General features: G+C 37.5%; 1 protein-coding gene across 6 annotated transcripts in view; it reads left to right on the top strand.

The window, feature by feature from the left end:
- Positions 1-15,579, top strand: part of Hmbox1 (homeobox containing 1) — a 177,703-nt gene that overhangs the window by 47,828 nt on the left and 114,296 nt on the right. The window contains exon 2 of one of the 6 annotated variants that reach the window (XM_005373788.2): positions 10,098-10,189. The exons of the other annotated variants lie outside the window; for them this stretch is intronic. The gene's annotated coding sequence lies outside the window, so the exon portion shown is untranslated. The remainder of the gene's footprint in view (positions 1-10,097; positions 10,190-15,579) is intronic. 6 annotated transcript variants of the gene reach the window in all.

Below are 15,579 nucleotides of genomic sequence, written 5' to 3' on the forward strand. Positions count from 1 at the left end.
AGGCCAGATATATTCATAAGCCAAAATTGCCCAATCCCTTGAGTCAATTTCTGTATGACGTGGAATTCTCTTATTCATGGCTTTGAGATTTTTGTTCCACTATAGAAAAAGTAGTTTCCATTTATGAGAATAAAAGGGCTGGGGTTGTTGCTCACTAATACAGTACCTTCCTGATCCCTAGCACTACTACCCCTACAACAACCAAAAAAAAAAAAAACAAAAAAGAGGAAAAAGGGAAGAAAAGTGGGAAAGATGGAAGGAAGTCTCCAAGAATTTTTCTTGAATCAATCTTGTGATTTATTCATAGTACCTACTGATGTTGCCAAAATATAAACCTTAAGATTGGAGCCCTTGGTGAAGGCCTAGGTTCAGTCCTCAGCACTACCACTGTCACAACAACCCAAAAAAGGGGGTGGGGGGGAAGGAACGGGAAAGAAGGAAGGAGGGCAGTCAGGAAGGAACACAGGATGTCCCAAGGATTTTTCTTAAATCAATCTTACGATGTATTCATAGTATCTACTGCTGTTGCCAGAATGTAAACCGTGAGATTGGAGACCTTGTCTTTGTATCTTCCATAATACTTTGCACAAAGTAGAAAATTAATATTTACTAAAAGCAAGATATATCATTTAGTATTCCCTGATACAGAGAAAGAAAAAAGGAATAAATGTTCCTGATGGCCAAGAACAGCACAGATTTAGAAGTGTGATCATCAGTTTTTCTGAAGGCATTGTCTTTCAGAAAACTAAAAATCATTTTAAAACATTAGAAACTGCTGTTTGAACCAAAGTGTATTTCCCCCATCTCTTCATTTTGTTCTTCGTTCTATTTTGTTCTTTGCTACCGAGTTTGTTTAGTCCCCCGACCTACCCACAGTTGCTCTTTTCATGCTCAGTTATTAGGTGTCACTAGGATGCATCAGCCAGTCTCTCTCCTTCTGTCATTTTCTCTTTTTGTCTGTCTGAGGTCTTGAGACCTCCTGCCCATTACCTTCACTTACTTACAGCCAAGATAATTGGCTTTTATGTAAAATTATTGTAGCAGAGTTCTGATATATCTAAGGTCCGAGGACTACTTCAGTTCCCTATATTTCAGATAACAAACTGATACATGTGGGACATCGTGATGACCAGTAATCTATATGTTAAAAGCAAAGAGCAGTCTTCAAATGTGATTGTGTGTAAGTCAGCCTCTCTCAGCTGTCTTTATCTGCAAAGTAGAGAAAATTATTATCTCCCCTTGCAGCCTAATAGAATTTGTTGTGAGTATAAAATTAAATAAAGATTTGTAAGCTACCAGACCTCTATGACTTTAAGATAGTATGGAAATGATATTTTTAGAAGTAAATACCACTAAGGAAGGGCTGCAGTAAAATAAAATATTTACACTACTATGTATCTTTTCAGTGCCTTCATTTCTTTATCAAGAGTAGCTTCTTTATAGACATTAAATCCACTTTGAAATACTTGGGGCAAATGTTGCTAGCTTCATGAATTCTTCCTTTATTCCCTAAATTAAAAGTGTACAAGCCCTGATTGCAGATAATTTGCAACTTTTGAATGGATGAAACAGTTCCCTTATTTTTGAATTCTTTTCATTTTGCCCCCAATTTCTCAGTAAAACATCTAGATATTATGAAACTCATTACAATAGGGAAGGAGTCACTCAAACTTTAACATATGAAAGATTACATAGGAAGCTTATTAAAAAACAAGAATAGCAACCAAAAAATACCCTTGCCTCACACTTGGATGCTCTGAGTCCAGTAAGTTGACATCTTTCTGTCAACTATATTGTTCTTCCTGTAGTCTCTTATATTTTGTATAACTCCTCCCGCAATAGTAGGTCTTTTGCACATGATGTGCACATGAGGTCCTTTGCCTTGATGTGGTGTTTCCTTTGACTGTTAATTTTTTTTTTTTTTTTTTGGTCTTTTTGAGACAGGGTCTCACTGTGCAGGTCAGGCTGGTCTCGAACTCACATTGATCTTCCTCCTTCAGCCTCCCAAGTGCTGGGATTACAGGAATGCACCTCCACACCTGGCAACTGTCTGTGTAATATCTAAATCTCAGATTTGAACTTTATGAAATCCTAAGGGAATCTTGCCCTGGGCCCTCTGACAATATCAGTTTTCTCACAGCACTCAGTACCCCATTATAGTATTCATCATAAGTTTAGCTTTGCATTTATTTGCATGACTATTTATGTAATGATTCTTGCTAAACTGGAAGCTACATCAAGGTAGAAACTATATTCCTAGGGGCTAAGATAGTTCCTGGAACACAGTTCTTGCTTAATAAATAGAGTGGGTAGATGAATAATTATCTACAAACAACTTTTTGACAAGCATTAAATCAGTTCTTGATCTTGGAGTTCTTGATCTTTGCATTCTATTTCTTCTCATTTATCTGTTAACTTTAATATGTCTACTTAAGAATCTGTACAGCTAAATGAAATCAGACCTCTCTACCTTGTTGAACATTTAAATATCAAATAGGAAACATGAAGGTACTTTGAAAATTATGAAGGCACTATTCAAATATAAAATTACATTAAATGGCTACTGATAACAGGTGAAAGGCATTGTAATGAACACAGAATATACATGGATGGTGTTTTTTTGTTTGTTTTTGGTTTTTGTTTTTTTTGTTTTTTTTGTTTTTTTTCTTCAAAAAAAAACCATTTTATGCCATAAACTATTTTAAGACAAAATTTAATCTCTTGTTCTGGTAGATTTCACTACTTGCTTATCTTAGAAATATTAACTTACTATCCATTGTTTAGGGTAGATATCATTTATTTTCACTTATGAAATGCATATGAACCAAAATGACCAAAGGCTAACCTTTAAATATCTTTTTTTATGGTCTAGCAAGCTCTGTGGCTGTAGTGCAAACTCATCGCTTACAAATGGCTTAGCTATGTATTCATAACTATTACTTTTGTGCTGTGGGGCTTAAAGAAATTCTGTGTGTTGCTGTAACTCTGGATAATATGGACTAGGAAAATAGTTAAATGAATTGAGGTAAGTACTTTGTTGTATTTTTCGAACAAGGCAAGATGCCTTTAACTTTCAAAACAAACTAATTATTCCATAATTTTTTTACCACTAGTTATTAAAATATGTTTGTTTTCCCCTGTTTTCTGTTCCCAAGTCTCCCTACCTGCACACATTTTTATTCTTCTAATTTTTTTTTTCTTCAACAATCTGGGTTGCAGGGGATAAAAAGCTGGCACTTAATCAAGAACATGATCTCATTGCTTTCAATGGCTTAGAAAAGAAACATTTTAAGGCATTTGAAAGATTTCACTTTGGAAAGTAGGTACTGCATAACTAAGTGTGTTTGGTTCCCAGCAGAGCCTTGAGTAACCTCTTTCCAGCCATCTGCATGTTTTTATTTTTTCTCTTGTACTTCCTGTTCAGTAAGCAATAGCCTAAGTTTAAGAAGTCCAGTAAGACTTTCCTTTTGGCTTTCTTAGCAGAGTATTGTTTTCTGTTCTTTCATCCTCTTCATAACACTTTTATATTTTTGTATTGTAATTGTGTCAAGGCAGAGAAATGGAACTTCTGACTTACATTTCTCTCCTGCTTACACAGGACTTCGGCACCCCCCCGCCCCCAGCCCTTTCAGAATCTTCCTAAAGAATGGAACATAGCATGACTCAGGAACAGAAGTGAATATTCTTTGCTTGCAAACATTTCAGGCAGTCCATCCACCCTAAAATACCAATATGGTACCTCATCACTGCCACCACTGTTGGGTCCTCTGTGAGGGACATAGCAGTGCTGGGGTGCTGCTACAATACTTCAGTGCTGCTGGCCTTCAAAGTTGAGGGGTCAGCTAGACAGCTGCCATCCTCCTCTCTCTGTGCCACCCTTTGTTCCAGAGTCCCAAAGCAGCAGTTGGTGCTCAATTTATAGTTTTCTCTCTCTTTTTAAATTTTATTTTAAAGAGAGTATTAAAAAAAGAATAATAGCAAAATACCAACATCACAGACATAAATAAAACAAAACAAGAACATTAAAAATGAAACAGGGTTTCAAAACAAAATGATACAAATTAAAACAGTGGTTATATTAAAAAAGAAAGAAGGCTATGTATATATATACATAATATGTATATGTGTATATATATAGAAGGATAGCTAGGATAACTGTACTGCTGATGTCTGGTGGTTTATTGAAAAGAACAGTTAACACAGTTTTCACTCTTGAAAAGGTTTATCTTTTGGATCTACCCTTTACTTCTTCTGGGCCCACAACCAGTTCAAAGAGGCAGATGGACAATGACAGCATGCCATTTCTTCCATTGTCCTTACTTCATGTCATTCTCCTCTTTTCTCCCTTGTACCACCTCTAGGTTCCCCTTGAAATCTTGAGCATCCTTGAACTATACAGCACAATAGCACATATGTGGAGGAAAGGGTCATTGCCACACTATTTTTAATAGTTGCTGAACTCTTAATCATACTTGAAACCAGCTCAGCTAACTGGTTTCATATACAAAGAATATTTTATTTTTTTGTCTTTTTCAGACAGGGTCTTGCTATACAGTTCAGGCTGGCCTTGAGCTCACTTTGTAGCCCAGGCTGGTCTCAAACTCACAATGATCCTCCTGCCTCAGCCTCAAAAAATAATTTTGAATAGGTATCCATTACCTGCTGCACAATTCAAAAGTTATAAAACATATCCAATGAAAAGTCTACTTTGTCTTCATCCCTCAGTTACCAATTTCCTCTCCCATAATATAAACACTATACCCTTCTTATTCTTTTACTTGGAGTCTGTTTCATAATAGTATATAGGGAATTTCCTTATTTTTTTATGGCTGTGTTGTTGTATTCATACCATAACTTATTTATATAGTCCCCCAATGGTGGCTATTTAGGTTATTTCTGATCTTTTGCTCTTAACAAGTAGGGCTACAAAGAATAACATTGAACTTATTTCGCTCCTATATGATTTTATCTGTAGAGTCAATCTCTAGAACTGGAATTGTAGGATTAAAGGTTATGTGCTTTCTAATTTGGATACTGCCACTTTTGCAGTGACTAAACTGAGGGGTTTGAATTTCTTGTTATTTGTCGCATATACTCTATGCTTCTCCTTTTGAGGAACTAGCTTTATCACCATACGATTTTATTTGATGGTTCAAGTGACAAAGACTAGGTATGAGAAAAAAAAAGAAGGTTTTCTTTCACAATGTAGAGGAGATAAAATTTCTCCTCTGTGCTTTTAGAATCTCTAGTTGAGCCTAATAATTAAACTGATAGAAAACAGATTATCAGCAGAAAAGCATACACATTTTATTTAGTAATTTTCTCATGGGAGCCTCACAAGAAGAATGAAGACCCTGAGATGCAGATAGGGCCACAATATACTAGGTTGGGCAAATAGTAGTAAATTGTGAAAATGTGACAAAACAAAGCAGTCTGGACCAGGCCAGTTAATCTTGGCAAAATGACTAGGCAGGTAAGGGTTAGTTTAACAAGGCTTATTTATATGGATTTCTGTCATCCTGTACTCCCTGTCTCTGGTGATAAGAATGTCTTCCTTCTTCCTGGTACAAGAAGGACACCTTTCTCCTGGGAGTTTTATCTCTTGCTTTCAGGAAGAAAAAAGAAAGTCAGAGTGCCTTCTTCCATCTGCTTCTTTTCAAGTGCCCTTAACTCAAAGTAATTAATATGTCAAAGTGGCATTTTTTGGGGTGGCATGCTGTAAACTCCATCAACACTTTTCATAGACACATAAGTATAAAAAATTACTTCTCTCTTATGAGACAAAGCACAATATAAACTCAGTATTAAATGTCAGTTGATAATTACTGATACCCTGACCTGTCGTAAACTAGAGGCTGCATGCCCTGGATACAGAGATTACTTGAGGAATTGCAAACTCTTGTGAGAGATGCTGCATTTTTTTTTTTTTTAATTAAAAAGGAATGCTTTAAACTGGGCATGGTGACACATACCTATAATCCCAGAACTCTGGGAGACTGGACAGGAGATTGCAAATTTGAAACTAGGCTAGGTAATTTAGCAACTTGATGAGATACTGTCTCAAAATAAAAAATAAAAGAACTGGAGATGTAGCTCAGTGTGAAGACCTTGTGTTCAATCCCCAGTACTGGGGTGGGAGGTGGGTCATGGGGACTTCAGCATTTGTGTTTAGACTCCCAACTTTTAAATACTGTGTGGTTTAATAACATGCATCCACAAGATTGATCCAAACTCCTATCAAAAGACAAAATCAGGACAGTTTGGTTTAAACATATTAATTGGTATTATGTTTTGAGTCTAGAATTAGACAGCTCTTCATTCCATAAAATTAAATGTTCCAGTGAGCTGAGCAGAGGAGTTTGGTTTTATAGATGAAAAGGGACTGAAGAAGGCAGGCACAAGAAAATGAAAAGTAAATTGGTCATTGCAGACTTACTTCTGGTGAAGCAAGGACAGGGAGACAGAAAAATAATTGCTTGGTTAGCATCAGTCTACTTTAGATTACCTTTTTTGGGTGTAAGGATTAAAGTACTGTAGAAGGAAATTAATTATGCCATTTGAAACTGGCCTATTTGGGAAATTTGGCTGTTTATCTTTCAAATCCTGATTTCTCAGAAGGTCAGATAAACAGCTTAGTTTCATCTTGGCAGTATGGAACTTCAGTGTGAGTGACTCCATTTTGATTTTTAGCCTGGTGTGTTGGGGCCCAGTGCAGGAGTTTAATCATAATGACCTCTGTCACTTTTTATTTATTTTATTCCTAAACTGCCAGTTTGTGCTCTTTACTGTTGCATGTAGAGAAGCAGCTCCTTGGTCTGTTTCTTTAGCTTTGACATCTCACACATTCTAGTTTCTCATCACCTGTTGTCATCTCAGTACTGCTTCTAGATGTTCCACTGATTTTAAAATATTCAAATCTGTGTGTCATCATTGTCTGTCTTCTTGAATATTTATTTGGAGTTCTCTTTACTCCACCTCCTTCCTTCATTTTGATTTGGTTATTTTTTCTTTTAAAAATTTTAGTATATATTTGTAATATATAATAATTACATTCATTGTGAGGAGCTGGTATATGTACATAACACATCTTTATTCTTTTTACCTCCCCTCTCTATCCCCTCCCTTCATCTCTACATCCCTTCATGTTTGAAAAGATCTACTTGTTTTCTACTGTCTTTTATTTTGCTCTTTAAATTATTTATACTTTGGGTTTTTTATCTGAGAAAAACCATGTGATATTTAAGCTTGTGTGTCTAATTTATCTCATTTAATAATGTGATCTCAAGATATACTCATTTTCCTATAGATGACTCATTTATACTTCTTTATACCAGAGTAGTACTCCATAGTGTGTAAATACCACATTTTCTTTATCCATCCATCTTAATTGTAATACTAGTAAAGATGAAGTAACATGAAAGAAATAAAATTTGAAAAATAGAGAAAAGGAGGATGAAAAAGAGGAGAGAAAAGTGAGATTTTTGTCTTGTTTTGTATCATTTTATTTGTTTTGAGACAGGTCTCTATGTTGTTAAGGCTGGCCTTGAACTCACTACCTAAGCATCCCTAGTGCTGGGATTATAGGTGTACACCACCACACCCACCTAAGGATCTTATTAAGGAATAAAAGAAAATTAATAAAATTAGATAAAAGTAGTAGAGGAGAACAAACAATAAAAAAGAAAAAAATGAGCAAAATAAAGGAAAGAAGAAAAAAAGGGAAAATTATGCAAACTCCCAATAACAAATGCAAAAAAGGAAAAGTAAATCCTCCAAAATTTCTGTGTTTTTGAATGATTTTTTTCCCAGGGTCTTCAGTATTAGAATCCACCAGATATGGGAGCAGGATAGTCAGCACTATTAAGACCTATTTTGTTTCCACATTCACATTTTTGTATGTGAATATTGAATCCTGCTGGGCCTTTCTTGCTGGGCATGATCAGTGGTATCCACACTAAGGCTGTGTTCACTCCAAGTGCTCCCAGTTTCTGTGTCACTCTGTGCCCCAAGTCACAGCTTTCTCTGCCTAGCTTTACGATCTGTAGGTTTATGATATTCCCTCCTGTTCCAGAGGCCCCTCTGTTCATACACCTCGCGCTGTGGCACCCTTCCAAGTGAAGGCAAATTGCTGATCATGTTGGCAGATGGAGAAAGCAATCATACCACTGACCGCTATGTTGGATTTACACAGGGGGGTGGGCTCGGGAGTCAAGCAGTCCTCTGGACTTAATGTTGACTTTCTCAGACCCAGCCCCCACTCCAAAAGCAACTCACAACCAGCCTGGCTTCTCACCACAAAGGGCAGGACCCCCATGTCCTTTTCATCTGGGGCTTAAACTTCTCAGGCGGTCTGTATCTAGCCTACACACCCTCTCCATAACTGTCTCTTGTGACCATCTTCCACCCAGTCACTTTGGTAGGGTGCCTCCAGAAATCCAGAAATGTGATCGTTCTGTAGCTGAGCTTTAAACAACTACTCTTTTCCCAAAATGTCTCCTGATGAAGCCCTCTCAAATATGGCAGGTACTGCACTGAGGTTCTTCGGCAACCCTAGTCTGCCATGTGGAAGGCGTCATTTTCAGAGCAAAACTCCACACTGCTTTTGCAGTTTTGAATAACTGTGGGCTTTTGTTGGAGCTAGCACTGCCAGCCTGGTCTGTTTCTTTTCCCTGGAGCTACCAGCCCTCTCTGGACTTACCCTGTGGTAGCAAACAGGTCCCACCCAAGAAACTGGGGTTAACTTTCTAACCTGCTTCATTCTTTTCTCTGTATTATGGTCAGTTTCTCTAGCTTCTTTATAGTTTCTAGTTTTCCTATTAGCTCCCTTTCGATTACTTTTTCTTTTTTTTCCACCAAGTTGTTGTTTTTCTCGTGTCTCAATTCCAGGTCCCAGAGAGTGTATTTTCCTTGCCAATTGTAATTTGGTTTTGTGAGACAGATTCTCACTATGTAGTTCAGGCTGGCCTCAGACTCACTATGTACCCAAGGCTGGCTTTGAACTTGAGGTCCTCCTACCTCCTCATCCAGCTGATCCCTTTCACCATTTATGTTTTCTAGCCACAACATACAGAATCATGAGATCTTAATATCACATTTCTATTTATGAGATCTCTAATGTGTTTATTTTCTCCTATGACTCTAAAAATCATTTTTTAAAATTTGGAAGTGTGGCCCGTTAGAATGATTGTAGCTAGTAGCAGGAAATATTGATATTCATTGTTTTCTCTCTGTGATCTCTACCAAGGCTCTTTCCACGTGATTGTGGCTATTAGTAAAGTAAACCTTGGTTAGAAACATTTTTCTGGGGCTGGGGATTTAGCTCAACGGCACAGCGACTGCCTGGCAAGCGCAATGTCTTGAGTTCAATTTCCGGTACCGGAAAAAAAAAAAAAAGAGGAAAAGAAACATTTTTCTGTCTGAAATCATTTGTGGCATTCTTTTAATGTGGTTGGTTCTGTGAGGGACTGGAAAATGAGTTAATGGCTTGAGCCAAAATCTGCAAGGTTTGCATTATGGTTCCCATTGGAGTGCAAACTCTTACCTGATGACCTTTTTAATGTAAAATAACAATGCTGCTAAGTCACTAAATTGCCAGGGCTGGGCTCAGTTTGTGATCCTTCTACCTCAGCCTCCCAGAGAGCTGGGGTTACAGGTATGTACCACCATGGCTGGCTACACATGAGTTTCTATAGTCATAAAATGAAAGTTTAAGTAATATATTTACAGTTACATTTGTGGGAACATTAGGTAGGCAGCTGAAGCAAGGTGGAAAAATCTCTTATATAGTTTGCAGGTGTTATAACATTCTTAGCTCTGGGGCTGTTGGAAACTAGATGTGTGCCAAGCTTAAGGATATATTTAGAGAGTTTTAGCAAGGATGTCAGATCTGATGCAGAAATGTATAGTAAGTGGCTATTTAAGGTGGCTAAAGATAGCCCAATATAACTTTGACTGTTCATCTATAAAATTTGGTCTCTCTACTGTCACAGTATTCTAGTCAGCCAAGGTCAGTATGCAGGCTCTTTAATACAGATCTGGCTTTCGCAGATAACTTCAGTTCTGAGTATCCTCTACTACATTTGTATTCTTTATTCCAGCCTTCAGAAAATCTTCCTGGAGAGGGATGTATGGTTGCCACTTCTGTGCCTGTTTACAGACGTCCACTCTCCCTGGCCCTGGTTCATCAAAGGTGATTATTCATCTTTTGGGAGCAAAAAATAATTCCTTCAGAGTAGTTAGAAACTACTGCCTTTGATGCTTTTTCCCAATAGTCATTTACTCATAATTAAAGTCATTAAAAGGTGTGTTAGAGGCACTGTGGAAAACTGAGTGCTGGAAAGAAATTTGGGACACTGAATCCTGCAGTTGCTGAACTTGCAGCCTTGTCTAAGCAAACTTTGTCCAAGCAGTGCTTGGCTGAGAGCTACCTGACTTGCTTTGGGTTGTGCAAACTCACAACTTTCTTATTGTAGCTTGGTTTCCTAATAAATACCCCCACTAGAAAACAAGTGCTCTCATTACAAGCCTATTGCATTTTGTGTGTGTGTGTGTGTGTGTGTGTGTGTGTGTGTGTGTGTTTCAATACAGATACTATACTGTTTCTTGTGGTTTTACATTCCTTGAATCACTTTTCATGTAGCATGCAATAATTTCTTAGAAGATTGATGGCTGGAACTTACAAGGGAAGGGGGCAGTGGAATTTACATTTGCGGATGCTTTCTTGAGGACCCATTTTTATTATATCTTGTTTAGTCTTTTTTTTTTTTTTTTTTTTTTTAAGATAGGGTCTCACTATGCAGTTCAGAGTTGAACTCACAATGTAGCCCAGGCTTGCCTGGAATTAACAGCAATCATCCTGCCTCAGCCTCCTAAGTACTGGGATTATAGGTATGTGCCACTATGCCTGGCTTGTTTAGGCCTTGTAGTGTTTTTGTAGGTATCATTGTCAGAATTTCCAGAAGAGGAAATCTGTGCTTAGCAAGATTAAGAAATTTATACAAAACCAAACTGCTAACAAGGGGGAAGCTCAGGTTCAATCACCAAAGTCTTGTTCCAAATCTCGGGAAAGGGCCTAAAAATAGCTAAAAGAAATTGACCCCTCAGGTTTAAACAGTTAAACTTAATACACACACACACACACACACACACACACACACACACACACACACACAGAGGAATAAAGAATAAAAGTTAAAATTTGAGGAGAGGGAAGGATCTTTCCGCCCAGCAAAAAAATATGCTAGGTTAGTTGATAGCTCCTCCCTAGCTTCCAGGCTAGAGTTGAAAAAACTTAGAAGAGCAGAGTAACCAGTTTGCTTTGAACCCAGTTTCCTGTGAACCAGCTAAATAACTAATTTCCCTTAAATCCTAAACCCATAAAGCCACTGTTTAAAACAAATCCCCATGCTTTGCTTATCTGTATAAGATGTAGAAAAAGGAAAGTAAGTGTAAGGTAAAGACAAAGAAAGCATCTTGGCTCGGCCTGGCGAGGTGGTATAGACACACCTGTAATGCCAGCACTCAGGAGGATCACCACATGAGTTCTAAGGCCAGCCTGGACTATATAGAAAGCCCCTGTCTCAAAAAAAAAAAAAAAAAGAAAAGAAAAAAAGCACCTTGGCATTTTCTACTTCCTGAGCTTTTTTTTTCTTTTGCTTATTTCCAGTAAACATTCTCCTAACTCCCTACTTTCATCTGCAACTTTATTCTTCAATTTAGTGAGACAAAGAACTTGAGTTTATATAAAATGAATTGTTTCAGTATTCCCTCTTATTCTGGTTTTGCATTTTAGAAAGATTATTTTGTTAACTATATATTGAAAGAATATGACTGGAGGGAGGGCATTGTATCAATACAACAGAAAGAGAAAGTCTCAAGTAAAATAGAAGCAGTGGTGATGCAGTGGTGATGGGTTCCCAGGAGAGATTCCAGATTCTTGTGTAAGAAGAGCAGGAAACTGCAAGTTATACACAGGGTGGCAAAGAAGCAGCAGCTAAGTGTATTGTAGTTAACAGGTGAAGGAAGGTGAAGGACACTGTGCTCAGAGTGAGTGGGTTCATGCCAGCAGAAATGAGACAATGGCATGAGCAAGGAGAAAAGTGGCAGAGGTGGCAGGGAGACAGGACTAAGGATAAGTTGGGCTTTAAAATTTGAAAATGTGCGCCCCATCTAGTGAAACATTGAATAACAGCAAAACCCACCACATTTTACAGTAATCAAGACCTGATTTATTGCCTAATTTCATTTAAATCTAACTTCCTCAATAAGAGTTTCTCTGAGCACACTATTTAAAACTGTAATCCTATTCCCTCACAGTCTCTTCTTTCCTAACTTTATTATACTGATTATGATCTAAGTACTGTATCTATGGACTTTTTTTTTTTGGCTTGTCTTTTACCACAAGAATGTAAGCTCTATGTGAGTGGGGATTTTGTTCCCTGCACCCAGTGCTTAGCATGTAATAGGTGCTCAGTAAATATTTGATGAATGAATATAAGATCCTGCAGGATTTGAGGCATTAAAAAAAAGATGATGCCAGTTATGCCATTTTCTTATTATTAATAGTTTAGAAAATGTATTAATAAATTTTATTGCCTTCCCCCTGTATGGAAAATCTTTCCTTAACTGTGAAAAACTTTGTTTGCACACTTATAACAGTTCTGAACTCTGTACAAATCCTTCAGCAGCAGATATTTAATAGACTTAAGTTTCTGAATGTCTGGCATTTTTGCTTTTATCTGTTGTATAAATCAGTACATGTACTAAGTTGAGAATACGGTTTCCAGTTTCTGATGTTACTACTGAATCAGGCCCATTTTGTCTGCCACACTGTATGCCAGGTTTGCAAAAGGAAAGTTTATTCACAAAGCTGCCAGACATGGAGGTGGGAGACCTGAGACTCAAACCCACCTCCCCAAGGATAGGGTTTGGAAATATCTATGGAGTAAAGAAGCAGAATGACTTAAGGAGAAAAGTGAGGGAAGTAAAATAATCAGTGGTCTGCACTTGTGTAGTCATTCTTCATGGCTCTCTCGGATGCACTATTCAAAATATGATGGTGTTCACATGATCTGAGGGTGCAGTTTTTGTTCTGCTGACATCAGAAGGTCACCTGTCAGACACTTGTACAGGCCCAGTTGAAGAGCTGGTGATTTTGGCAAAAATGGCCTTCACATTCCTGAAATCAAAACTTATATGGTAGAGGGAAACTAATAAATATAACTAGGTAAAGGTAGTGGTGAAGAAGTTAGTTTTGTATAAATTTGAGTTCGTTGCCTCAGAAAATTGAAGAATAAAATCATGAACAACAGGAGGCATTTAGAAGAGTGTTTATTAGAAAAAATAACAAGGAAAAAAAACTCTTGGTGGATAGCCACCAAGAGAGGATAGAAGTCTTAAGTGCTTTCTTTGTTTTGCCCTTTTATAGAAAAGGTAAGGAAGCTTTGTTGAGTTTCAGATCAGTTACTTAGCCAGATTCTAAGCTTTTCAAACTTTCCTCAGCCTAGAGGCTAGGGAGGAACTGTTAATTTAGCATATTCTGATAAATTTCTTTTTTTCCCTTTTTATTAAGTTTATTGGTATATGTTAGGTATACATATTGATCACATTTGTTATAGGGAATTTGTATCTGTACCTGATATATCTTTATTCTTCTTTCTTCCCATTCCCCTCTCCTCAACCCTTCTTTCCCTCCTTATTTACGAAAGCTTTGTTTTTGTTTTCTTTTCTTTCCCCTTCCTTCTACCTCCCCCCTCCCTAGTTCCTCTTCCCCTTTGAACATTTTCTTCCTGTTTCACAATATCTATTATACCTTTTGGCTCTTATTTATACTTCTGGTTTCTCACACCAGGGAAACAGTGCAGTATTTACACATGTGTGTCAGATTTATTTCACTTCAGGTCTCAAAGTGCTGATAAAGTTCTTTCCTGGAAGACAAGGTCTTTATCTTTCATCTTACTGTAGCTTGTATCCTTCTTTTGTTTACTTTTCATTTCAAAGCTTAACTAGCTATAGGACTTGAACCAGCTCCTAACTTCATTTGTGCTAGTTTCTTTTATTTTTAGGCTCATCCCTGATACAGGAACTTGGGCTACATGACCTACAGAATTAGTGATTCTCAAAACTCATGAAAAACAAGTAAATGGGGTGGAGCAGGTGCTCAGAATCAGAGAAGTAAAAAAGTAGGAAGGGTTGGTTGGTATAAGTGAGACCAAGCCAAATATGTTTGGGGCTTGTATTTAATGACAGCGTTCAGTCCTCCCATGAAGTCTTGGAAACTGAGATCTTACACTTTTGATGGTTTCGTTCATGAGAATAGCTCTCAGGTATGTGAGAGATGCTTTTGAGCTGCAGAAGATACATACTTACAGTTGTAAGCCCTTTTAGTGAATACCTAGCAGATGATGGTGGCCCACCTAGCAAAGAACAAGAGCTAGGTTTCACCCATGTCAAAATTTTTATTTTAAATCTGTAAACTGTTGTGATTAGAAAACATCATCATTAACATCAGTTCTAGTTCATTATAAGATCTTGTGATTTACCTTATTCTAGTTTAATGAAATCTTCTACTCCAATTCCATAATTATTTCCATTATTAAACATTGGGAAACTGCTAGGATGAGGGAAATGCAAAATGAGGATGAAGATATTCCCTCTTCCAGAAGTGCAGGATGATAATTTTTTTTTGTTCTGGTAACTGTTTGGTAGTATATTACATTCTACTTTAAAAAGAGAGTAGAGGCTTCAAATAGCTGTTTGAGCAGTAAATCTTGAGTAAACTTAGTAGTTTAATATCAGAATATTTTAAGCCAGTGTAGTAGTACATGCCTCTTAATCCTAGCAGTCTGCAAGGTTGAGGCAGATCGCAAATTCCAGCCCAACCTGGGCAGTTTAGCAATTTAAGACTGTCTCAAAATTAAAAAGGGCTGGAATTTTGCAACTTAGTATGAAGTCCCTGTGCTCAACTCCATTATAAAAACAAACAGAACCAAAACCAACAGCAGCAACAGAACCAATCCAGGTAGAAATAGTTCTTTGTTTTCCTTCAGGGAAGAGTCCCTTTTTAAATTATTTATGATAGTGGGAGGAGACCATACTGTTAGTGCTTTTCAGGTTTTCCTATTGTAGTCAGTTTGAAGAACTGTCATGGATTAAACAACATGGAGTTGTCCATCCTCTGAATTCTCAGTCTAGGATTTCTAGCTGCCTCTGGAGTTTGTATGATCTTAACAGAGTTTGACTATAAAGGTACTGTGTATGTAGATTATAAACTAGTGACAGGGTAGGGTTTCTTTTTGGTTCTGAGTACACATATTCTTTATCTGACTATCAAGAGCAAAGCTTGTTTATCTTCGTATCTTTAGCATTTGGCTTATAGCAGTTGTCTTGGTCATTTTTCTCTTGATGCTGAGACGAAATACCTGACACCCAAAATTAAGGAAGGAAGGGTTTGTGGAGGTTTTGTCCATATTTGGCTGGCTCCAAGGCAGAGTGGCACATGGCAGAAGGCAACAGTTCCAATCTGGGGACAGCAAAAGCAGTAAGAACAAAAGGGGAAGTGTGGTGGCAAGCAGCCTCTTT

Source organism: Chinchilla lanigera, unplaced genomic scaffold (assembly GCF_000276665.1).
Source record: "Chinchilla lanigera isolate Chin_1 unplaced genomic scaffold, ChiLan1.0 scaffold00002, whole genome shotgun sequence".
NCBI lineage: Eukaryota > Metazoa > Chordata > Mammalia > Rodentia > Chinchillidae > Chinchilla > Chinchilla lanigera.